This window comes from Arachis duranensis, chromosome 4 (genome assembly GCF_000817695.3).
Source record: "Arachis duranensis cultivar V14167 chromosome 4, aradu.V14167.gnm2.J7QH, whole genome shotgun sequence".
Taxonomy (NCBI): Eukaryota; Viridiplantae; Streptophyta; class Magnoliopsida; order Fabales; family Fabaceae; genus Arachis; species Arachis duranensis.
In genome coordinates this window covers 103,497,315-103,508,013 of record NC_029775.3, presented here as the reverse complement: position 1 = coordinate 103,508,013, position 10,699 = coordinate 103,497,315, and positions in this window count along the sequence as shown.

The following is a 10,699-nucleotide window of genomic DNA, read 5'->3' as shown; positions in this document are numbered from 1 at the left end:
TTTCATTTTATACCAATTAATCAATTATAATTATATGGCACGGGTGTAATTTCAATTTTATCTATGGATTATTTTCCGTAATAATATACAATATATTATTTACCGTGATAATTTGATTTGATTGATTTCTATTTTATTTATGTACATAAATGATTAAAATATATAATATAAATATCGTAATTATTATAATTCTATGATATAATTATAATTAAGATATTTTATCATAATTAAATATTGATTTGATATAATTATAATGAAAATACTTTTCCAAAATGATATAATCTATTATTATTCATCCACTAATTATTTGGCAATAAACCTTAATATGATTTTTTACATCTCCGCTATGGGAAATAACTACTTAGATATACCAAATAATATGTAACATATTACTACCTGTATAAGTTAAGGCACAAACACAGGGTTTAATTAAGGTGATTGAAACTTTCACCAAACAGAATATGACCTACTCAATCGAATAAAAAAGATACTCAATTTTGCATTAATTAGCTAGTCGAAAAAATAACATACTCATTTATTATTCATGTTTCATTATATTTTTTAAATAATATATAGAAAATATATATCTTGTACATAAAAATGTGACTATTAGTAATTTTATTAATAAACCTTTTTTTAAACTATTACTAATTTCAATTTTAATAGAAAATCTGATAAAATAATTTCGCTTGCCATAAATAATATACTAAAACTGTTAGTATATTATCTTCTATATAGTTAATTGAATTTATAATTGTTATTACTAATTCAATTAACTGGTTAATTGAGTAATAATTGTCAAATTATTAAGGTGCAAAATCATTGATTTACTCAATAGATTTCCATATATTTTTTATATTTCAAGTAATAATTTGAAATTATATTATTTACCCAGTTAATAATACTATTATTAATAATTATTTTTTGCATTGATTTTTAAATCAATTATTAAATAATTATTTTTGTTAAGATAATTGTTTATAAATTATTTCAAATTATATTTTGTTAAGATATAATTATTTAGATTATTACTCATGGCATGGGTATAATTTCATTTTATACCAATTAATCAATTATAATTATATGACACAGGTGTAATTTCAATTTTATCCACCGATTATTGGCAAATAAATTTTATTCCAATTATAAATAAAATCTGTTTTTATTGGCAAATAAATTGTCTTTAGGTCAACGATTTAATATATGTATAGGTTAATTTTTTGTCAAATATAATGAAAATACAAATAAAGAAATAAAGAATAAAAATAAACTTAATAATATCTGACACTACTTCATTTTATTAAATTATTTAAAAATAGCAAATCCACAAAAAATAATCATAATATATAAATTGAGGCAATATTCTATAATTATAATTTAATCAAATACTAATAGTAAAACCAAATTACCTAAACAATATTGAACCTATTCTAGTCCTTAGTTACGTATAGTATAGAATCATTCTTATAACGACAACCAACTGAAATAACATCGTAAGTTTCAATATTTAGAATTCGTGCAAAATCATACCATCCTCTTGTTAGATAAGCTTCATCATCCGCTATCCATGCAATGCGAAAAGATATAAAATTATCACACAGAGAAACTAAACTAACTCTTATTCCCCTCAATGGCATTGCATGCATGCAAAAGAAAGCTAGTAATTTCTGAAAAAAATTAAAATATGTTAAAAAGTTATTCTAATAATTAACAGTTTAAACTAAGAAAATTTAAATATATTACCAATCATTGAAATTGCATATTTGAATTTGTCACGAATTTAGCAAAACTTAACTGAAACTGAGGGAATTCAATTTCATTATGTGCTCCACTTCGAAGATTTTCGGGCAGAGGTAAAAAGTATGGAGGGGATGGAACTTGAACTTGGCCTACAAAGCTTCATGGAAACTAATTTTACCCATATTCTATTAGGTTGGTCATAATAAGTGAGTAGATCCAACCATCCTTCGGTAAAGTAGAGACTATTGCCTCTTCTTTGAACGCTTACATCCATGTAGTTGGAATCTGAATCAGTGAAGACAACTCGATGAGGTATTTCATGGATGTGATGCATTGTAAATGATTGTGGCAAAAAATAATAGAACTGGAACATTAGACGATAAGAATAACTTAGAGTAACAACAAATAAAAAATTATCAAAAGAATAATATAATAGAATGAATATATGATATTATAAAAAATTATAAATTGTACCTTAAAAGGATCAACTTCAATAAAAAAACGAAAAATACATTCTTATTCTATGAAGTAGTAAAAAAAATACTAATTAAAATTATTAAAAGTATTTTTAATTAATAATTGATAAATAGTTTAATAATGCATTAAATATTGATTTGATATAATTATAATGAAGATATATTGCCAAATTAGTATTATTATATATTATTCATTTAGTATTAATTATAATATAATTACAATAAAATAATTTAGAATAGAAAAAAAATTTTATTCGTTTTAGAGGGAAAACGAAGGCATGAGAGATCGACACGTCACCTTTAGTAGCTGGGGAAAAACCCAGTTTTAGTATATTAAGTAGATAGATTAGAATAAAATAATTTAGAATAGAGAAAAGATTTTATTCGTTTTGGAGGGAAAACGGAGGCATGAGAGATCGACACGTCACCTTTAGTAGTTGGGAAAAAACCCAGTTTTAGTATATTAAGTAGATTTGAAATGTATTGCAATAATTCCACTTTTGTATGTTAACACTGTCTATTATAATTCAGTCACTTGTACTTTTGAATTATAAACCAAATATCAGGAACCAAAATAATGTTAAATTTCCGAATTAGAAACAATTTTAAAGTATATTAATAAATAGAGCGAATTTGTTTTTCTCACTAGGAGTAATATACTCCAACCTCTTATTTAAAAAGAAACAAAAAAAAGGCAAGGCATTACGTTAGATTAATCAGACCGTCGAGGTCGATTATTAATAATTGTCCTAATAACCATGTGATTAATGTAACGTATACAATGTTTTTATTTCTTCCATAGAAATAACAAATTAAATCTGCTCCTTAACAGAGAATTCCACGTAGATACTTGGCTGCTGTTAAATACGTATTTTTAAAAAAATCTTGACTTTTAGGCCAGCGTTTGATGTTATCTTCTTTATTTCGATGTTATCTTTTTATTTTTTATTTTTTACCTATTATTATCTTATGTATAATTAGAACGACTTCTCTTTTTTATTTTTCATTAAATTTTTGCTCAGTGTTCCATCAAAGTCCCAGTACGTGGTGTTAAAGTTTAAGAATAATCAACTAATTTTTTCTACAACATCAAGTAACTTGTCAAAATATTTTTCTTTTCTCTTTCTAATTTCTTTCTTTTGCAATTGTTGGTTAAAAAATGTTTATTGATTAAAAAGCAGGGACGGTTCTACATACATTGTTGTGGGGGCAAGCGCCCCCACTACAATTTGGAATTTTTTTGAGTAGTATATGATAATAATATTTATTTGTCCCCATTAGATTATTAAATTTGACCCCACAATAAATTTTTACTCAACTTTTGGTACTTAATCGTCAATTTAAAAATTTTATATTAGAAATTCGTTAAAACTTAGAATGATCAATTCTCAAATTTAAACGAAATTAGTGTTCTTTTTTGAAAATCAACTTAAAAGAATATTATTTATCTTATTTTTAAATTAGCTTTAATTTTTTCATAACAACTGTATTAATTGAAAGAACTTTTTTAACTATAAATATAAATAAGAGTCGATTTCTAATTGTGTTAGGAAGTGAATTTTTAAATAATTATTTAGTAATATATATAAAAAGAGAGAAATTTTGATGGTAGTTAACAGAAAAATTATTTAATTTTTTAAAATATAAAACCTAAAATAATAGAAATTTAAATTATATATTATTATTTAAATTACTATTTTAGTATTGTAATTTATATATTAGATATTTTGAAGGCTAATCATATTTTACAATAATAAAATATAATCATAACAATAATTATGTTATATGTACATAAAAAATAATTATTTGTATAAAATATATATTAAAATATAAAATACACATTAAAAATAAGTTAAACAATACATATATTTATACACAGATATATAATAATTAATAAATAATTTAATATTTAATTTTTTATATACATATATTATTTTTATTATAAAAATAATTATAATGTTATATAAATTTTGCCCCCACTACCAAAATTTTCTGGATCCGTCACTGTTAAAAAGTAATAGCTTTCTAATTAAATCCATATATTACTACTAGTAGTATCATTTTAGTATTTTTTTGTTAGAACTTAAAAAATAAAACAGCATTAATAGAAATATACTTTCTTTTTTTCTAAAAAAATTGTATAATGAACTACAATTAATCTAAAAGTCCAAATATTTTTAAATCAAATTTTTAACTAAGGCATTGCATGTTTTTTTTCTTCGTACATATGTATATTTTGGTGTTGTTTCTTTTTTTTTCTCTTTTTTCTTTTCCTCTTTACTGCCATCATTGCCTTCTTCTTATTGTCATCATCGTCACCCACTGTATTATCGTCATCATCTTCTTCTTTTATTTATGTTCATAAAAAATATTGAATACAAAAATTTTAATACATAATACAAAAAATTTAGTGCACAACAAAAAAAATTAGTGTACATCATAAAATTTTTTTTGTTATATTAAATAAATTTGTATTATATGTAAATTTTTTTTATGTTATATCTATAAATTTATGTGTTATATACAAATTTTGTACTGTGTGTAATCTGTAACAAAATTTGTGTGTTATAACAAAATTTATGTATTTTATAATTAAATTTATGTATTAAAAAAGCGTAAAAATAAAAATACTTATACATATAATATCATTGAGTTAATTAATGAGAGAATTAAGAATTAAAATAAGAGAAAAAAAAGTTAGATAACAAATCTTTTTTTCGTCTCTTATAAATATAATAAATTATTAGCATCTCAAAATAACACGAGAGGAAGCAAAATTGCAAATGACATTCGTAACTAGCTAACATACATACCAAATTACCAATCAAAACAATTTGAATTGTGAATTCCATTTTACAGATTTGACTTTAAAACAATTTGAATTGTAAAACGTAATTGTTATGCACGACAGCACAAGTGCACAACTGTGTATAAAGAAAAAAAAAAGGGGGGGGGTATTGTCATGGAAATTAATAGCTATATCTTCACGGATTGACATTTTCAACAAATTAATAAATGAAGGTTATAATGTCACTATCACATTTTCCTTATGATTCAAGGAGGGAAAAAGAATTCACAACAAAGCAGAGAAAAACCAATCCTTTGCGGCCATATAGCTACAAGTGAAATACAAGTCAATTGATATTTAATTTTCTCGAGAAAACCTAGAAGGAAAAGGAACAGTAGTCACTTTCTCGAGAAAATTTATAAGGAACAGAGTTATTACAGTGCGTATAAGAGTTCCTCTAGCTGAGTATTCCGTACGGATCTTCTGCTTTTAATTTTGGATTCAATTCAGCTAACTATTCTTTAAAAATTATATAATATTTGACTTTTTATTATAATAATTAAAAAAATAAAATAAACACATTTAAATAATTTTAGTGTCTTTTAAAATTGAATACATATTTAAAATACAAATTAAATAAAATTAAAATTTAAAATTTAAAATTTCCGTTTCAATTTTATTATTTTTAATTATCAATAGATTATCATTTAAATACACTTCTAAAAATATAAATTTAGTAAAATTAAAGATTGTAATTCGTCCATATGATTATTCGTCCACGTCGCCATCCTCTTTGGCGCCGGCGCGTCATCCCCAGTATCGTTCTTCCGCTTTGTCGTTTCTCTGCAACGTCGTTGTCTGCCTCTTTCGTCCTTGGCATCGCCTTCCTCCTCGCCGTTCAGTCCGTAGCCTCGCTTCGTCCTACTCTTCGTCGCGTTAGTCCTTATTAGCATCGCTAATCTTTCTTCGTCAGAAGTGTACCTAAGGTATTTTGGATGTGTTTAAGAAAAAGTTATTCATAGTTAACCGTATGTATCTGTTTAGTTATTCAATCACATTTATTTTGCGTGCCATGTACCACATCCTAATTTGTATTGGAGAATGGTTTAAGTAGAAGAACAACTTAAAGAATCACAATTCTCAAATTGTCAACACTGTTATATCTACAATTACAGCCACCGCAAGAGTTTAATTTTTTTATTTATGATTTTGAATGTGTTTTAGAAATATTTTGTGTATCACTTCATAATTTAAAATGTGTTATAATTATTTTTTAATGTTTAAATTTAAATTTTAAATTTATGATTTTGGATGTGTTTTAAAAATATTTTCTGTATAAGTTAATAATTTGAGATGTGTTACAATTGAAAAAGAAATTACGGCCACTATAAGAAAGAAGCGAAGAACGAAATAAAAGAATAGAAGAAAGAAAAAAATCGTGTTACATAGAGAGAAGGAACATAAAAGAAGAAAACAATAACTAACTATGAAGTGGGTAGAAAGTTAGAAAAATTTTAGTTTTTAAAATTTAAATTAATCTTAATTATAAATGTGAATCTAAAAAATAGGAATATATTTTAATTAAAAAATAATTAAATAATATTAAAGGCTTTTCAAAGATTGAATTTTGTTGTACAAGTAGCATTTTTCTTTTGGATTAGGACTTGTATATGTATTATGGTCAAATAATTAAGGGTAAAGTATTAAATTGGTCCCTTAAGTTTGAGCATAATTTTGTTTTGGTCCTTAAAATTTAAAATGTCCTATTTGAATCCAGAAAAGTTTCATTTAGTTTCAATGTAATCCTACCGTGAATAATTAACGAAATGCTCTACATAACAGCAGACAAGAACAAGATCAATAATCTGGAGAAGAAGTAAAAACTCCAAAGATACAAAATTAACTTTGGATACATCAATACATTTATTTATCATTCTCTTTAGTTTTATAGAAAATATTTCATTTAAATTGTAATAAAAATGATAAATAAATATATTGATGCATCCACGGTTGATTTTGTACCTCTGGAACTTATACTTAATCTCCAGATTATCGACCTTGTTCTTGTACTACTATCATGTATAATATTTCGTTAATTATTTAACTTTGACATCACAGTGGGACTACATTAAAGTTAAATAAAATTTTTTTGAATTCAAATAGGATACTTTAAACGTTAAGGACTAAAATAGGATTACGCTCAAACGTAAGGGACCAATTTAATATTTCATCCAATAATTAATCAAGAAATATACGTTGGACACGTGGTTCATCTATGTTATTAATTTAGCCAAATTTTATCCCCCAAAACAATTAGCCAATGTTTTTATCCGTTGATTTCAAATTTGAGATAAGTTTTAAAGTGGTCCTTGAAGTTGCACTCAATTCTTATAGTAGTCCTAAACTTAAAAGTTATCCAGATTTGTCCTTGAAATTACACTTCGGAACTCAGATTCATCCTTCTGGCACATTTTGTCCACCTGACACCACTGGAAAGCTGATCTGGACTCCTCCATGACACACTGGCCAGGTAACGGCTAGCTGACGTGAATTAGTAAATTTTTATGATGCAATTTGGTCCCTAAATCAAAAATAAAAATTTTAATCCCCAAATTTAATCATCATTCTCTAAAGTAATTCCTCTTTTCTTTAGAGGCATAGATCTTCATATCCCAAACTCACAAGATTTTTCTTTTTGTTTATTTTTAGTTAAAGTATCTTATAACAATAACAACAATAACCATTATTTGAACAAGTTTAACCGCTTTTATTCCTTTTTTCTGTAAGAAAGATGGTGAGATTATAACATAAAAAAAAGTTATGTGATATATATAATTAAAAAAATAATGCAAAGTTTAGTTTCTAAAATTGTGAACGCTCGTGAAAATTTGTTGACTTTTAAAAATGACTAAATTGATTCCTAAATTCATAAATTGTGAATCTCAACTCATCTCTAATGTTGATATAAAATGTTAAAATGTGAGCATAATATTTACAAACAAAAAGATGATATGATTAATATTTTAATATGATCAAATTAGTGTCTTAAATTAGTTAATTATATTTATTTTGCTTAATTAGTTTTTTATTAATTAGAGACTAAAATAATAAATATTATATTAGATAAATTTTTGCTATTTTTTGTTTCTCTAATATTACTCTTAATTAATTTAAAATATCTATTTAATTATAATAAAATCTTAAACACGTCATTTTAATGGAGATGTCATACAATTTGAAATGACATAATATAACACTTTATATTAATACTATGTGAATGATAGTTAAATTAGGAAAAAATAAAGATTCACTATTTATAAATTTAAGGATCAATTTGATTATTTTTAAAAGTCAACGACTATTTTGACAATTACTAAAAATTTTAGTTACAAAACTAAGTATCACTTCTATAATTAAATTGAATAATTTATCTATAATGACCACTATATATAATTAAAATTATATACATGTTCCTAAGTTATTATGTTGTAGCATGATGCATGGTTATTTTGGAACATAATTCAAAAGGAAATGTAATGTAATATATAATAATAACGATGTAACTTTTTAATTCCGTAAATACAAGAGACAGATTTTTGTAAAATTATATAAAAATATAAAATTAAATTTTGTAAAACATTTTAATTAAACTAGAGTTAAATAAGTGCATAAAATGTTAAATACAAAGAGATAGTATGTGACTTTTAATTAACAAAACATATGCGTACTTTCAATGAAGTTGTAATTTGTAGTCTCTTTCACATCCATATGGAGAAGAGAAGAAAAGAAAAGAGAGGGGTTACTACTGTAGAGAAGAGAATGATAATTAAATTTGGAGATTAAAATTTTTAATTTTGATTTAGGGATCAAATTGCACCATAAAAGTTTACTAATCCACGTCAGCTAGCCATTACATGGCCAGCATGTCACGAGGAGTCCAGATCAACTTTCCGGTAGTGTCAGGTGGACAGAATGTGCCGGAAGGGACGAATTTGAGTCTCGGAGTGCAACTTCAGGGACGAATATAGATAACTTTTAAGTTTAGGGACTACTATAAAACTCTAGTGCATCAGGGACTACTTTAAAACTTATCTCATAATTGAACAATGAATTGCATTGAATTTATATTGACAATTACTTTTGTACTTTTTGTAAATGAGAGAATAAATTATTTTTATATATATTATCGCATAGCAAAGTAAATTGTATACGTATTTAATATATTAAATTGAAAAGTATCAAACTCTGTACAAAAAGAAAAAAAAGGAAAAACTAAATGAGAGTAGAAAAAAGGAAAAAACATAGTTTATTTTTTGTTTTGAGAAATGAAATCTTCAATTGCTTAGTTAGTTATAAAATCCTGCTATATGTAGCAGCATAATAGACAGATGGTACACTTTTAGTGATTACAGAGACTAACAAACTTTTAACTCATAACTAATTCTTAGCACACTTAATTGACTTTATTCTACACTCTAATATTATTCGTACTTTCTGACCTTTTAATTTGTTGAATATCTTTTGTTGTTGTACAATTTTTCTTTTTGTTGCTATACAGATCCTCTTCATCACTATTACCATCTGACTCTTCTAATTCTTCCTTTGTCCTTTTTTTTTTGCTTGTCTACTAAACCCAGTCTCTATATTCGTATTGCTGTCACTTTGGTGGTACTCTACTAACTGCTACATTAAGTAACTCTCGAAATTGCAAGAACACAACACTGGAAAGTGGCTTGATAAAGACATCAGCCAGTTGCACTGAATCAGGAATGTGACTGACTTCAATTACTTTTCTTGTCACATAGTCTGTGACAAAGTGCTGATCCGTCTCAAAGTGCTTAGACTTCGAGTGCAAAATGGGATTGGCAGCCAATAATATTGCGCTAAGATTATCATAGTACATCTTGGGGGTGCTGAGCCCTCAATCTTCAGTTCAAGCAGAAAATTCTTTATCCAAACTAGTTCTTCCACAAGATCAGCCATGGCTCAATATTCAACCTCATTGCTGGATCGAGCAATTGCAGTTTACTTCTTTGCACTCCATGATACAATATTTTCACCTAAGAATACACAGAATCCTCCTATTGATTTTCTATCGTCAGGGTCCCCCCCATCAAATCACTATAAGTGGTAACTTCTATGGTCTTGCTTTGATGCAGTTGAAGACCAAAATGACTTGTTCCACTGACATATCTCAAAACCCATTTTACAAGCTTCCAATGTTCAACTAAAAAATTTTGTAGAAATTGAGAGACTTTGCTAATTACATAAGATAACTTAGGCCTAATAATTGTTAGATACTGCAAGCTACCAACCACTAACCTGTATAGCCTTGGATTATCAAACACTGCTCTTCCAAAAGTTGAGAACTTTACTGATGATAGCAGTGGAGTATGGCATGGTTTGCACCCAGTTATTCTAGTTTTCACCAGCAAATCCTTCACATACTTCTCCTGTGTAAGCAAAAGTCCATTGTTATGCGTAATGAAAACTTAAATCCCTTTAAAGTAGTGTAGACACCCAATATTTTTTAAATCGAACTTGTTATATAGCTGCTGAATTACTTGGTCTATGTCATCTTGAGAGCTACTTGTGATGACAATATCATCAATATAAACCAAGACAAATGTGCTTGAACTGAGTGAGAACTTTGTGAAGGCAGATATATCTGACTTTGTGATAGTGAAGCTTAAAT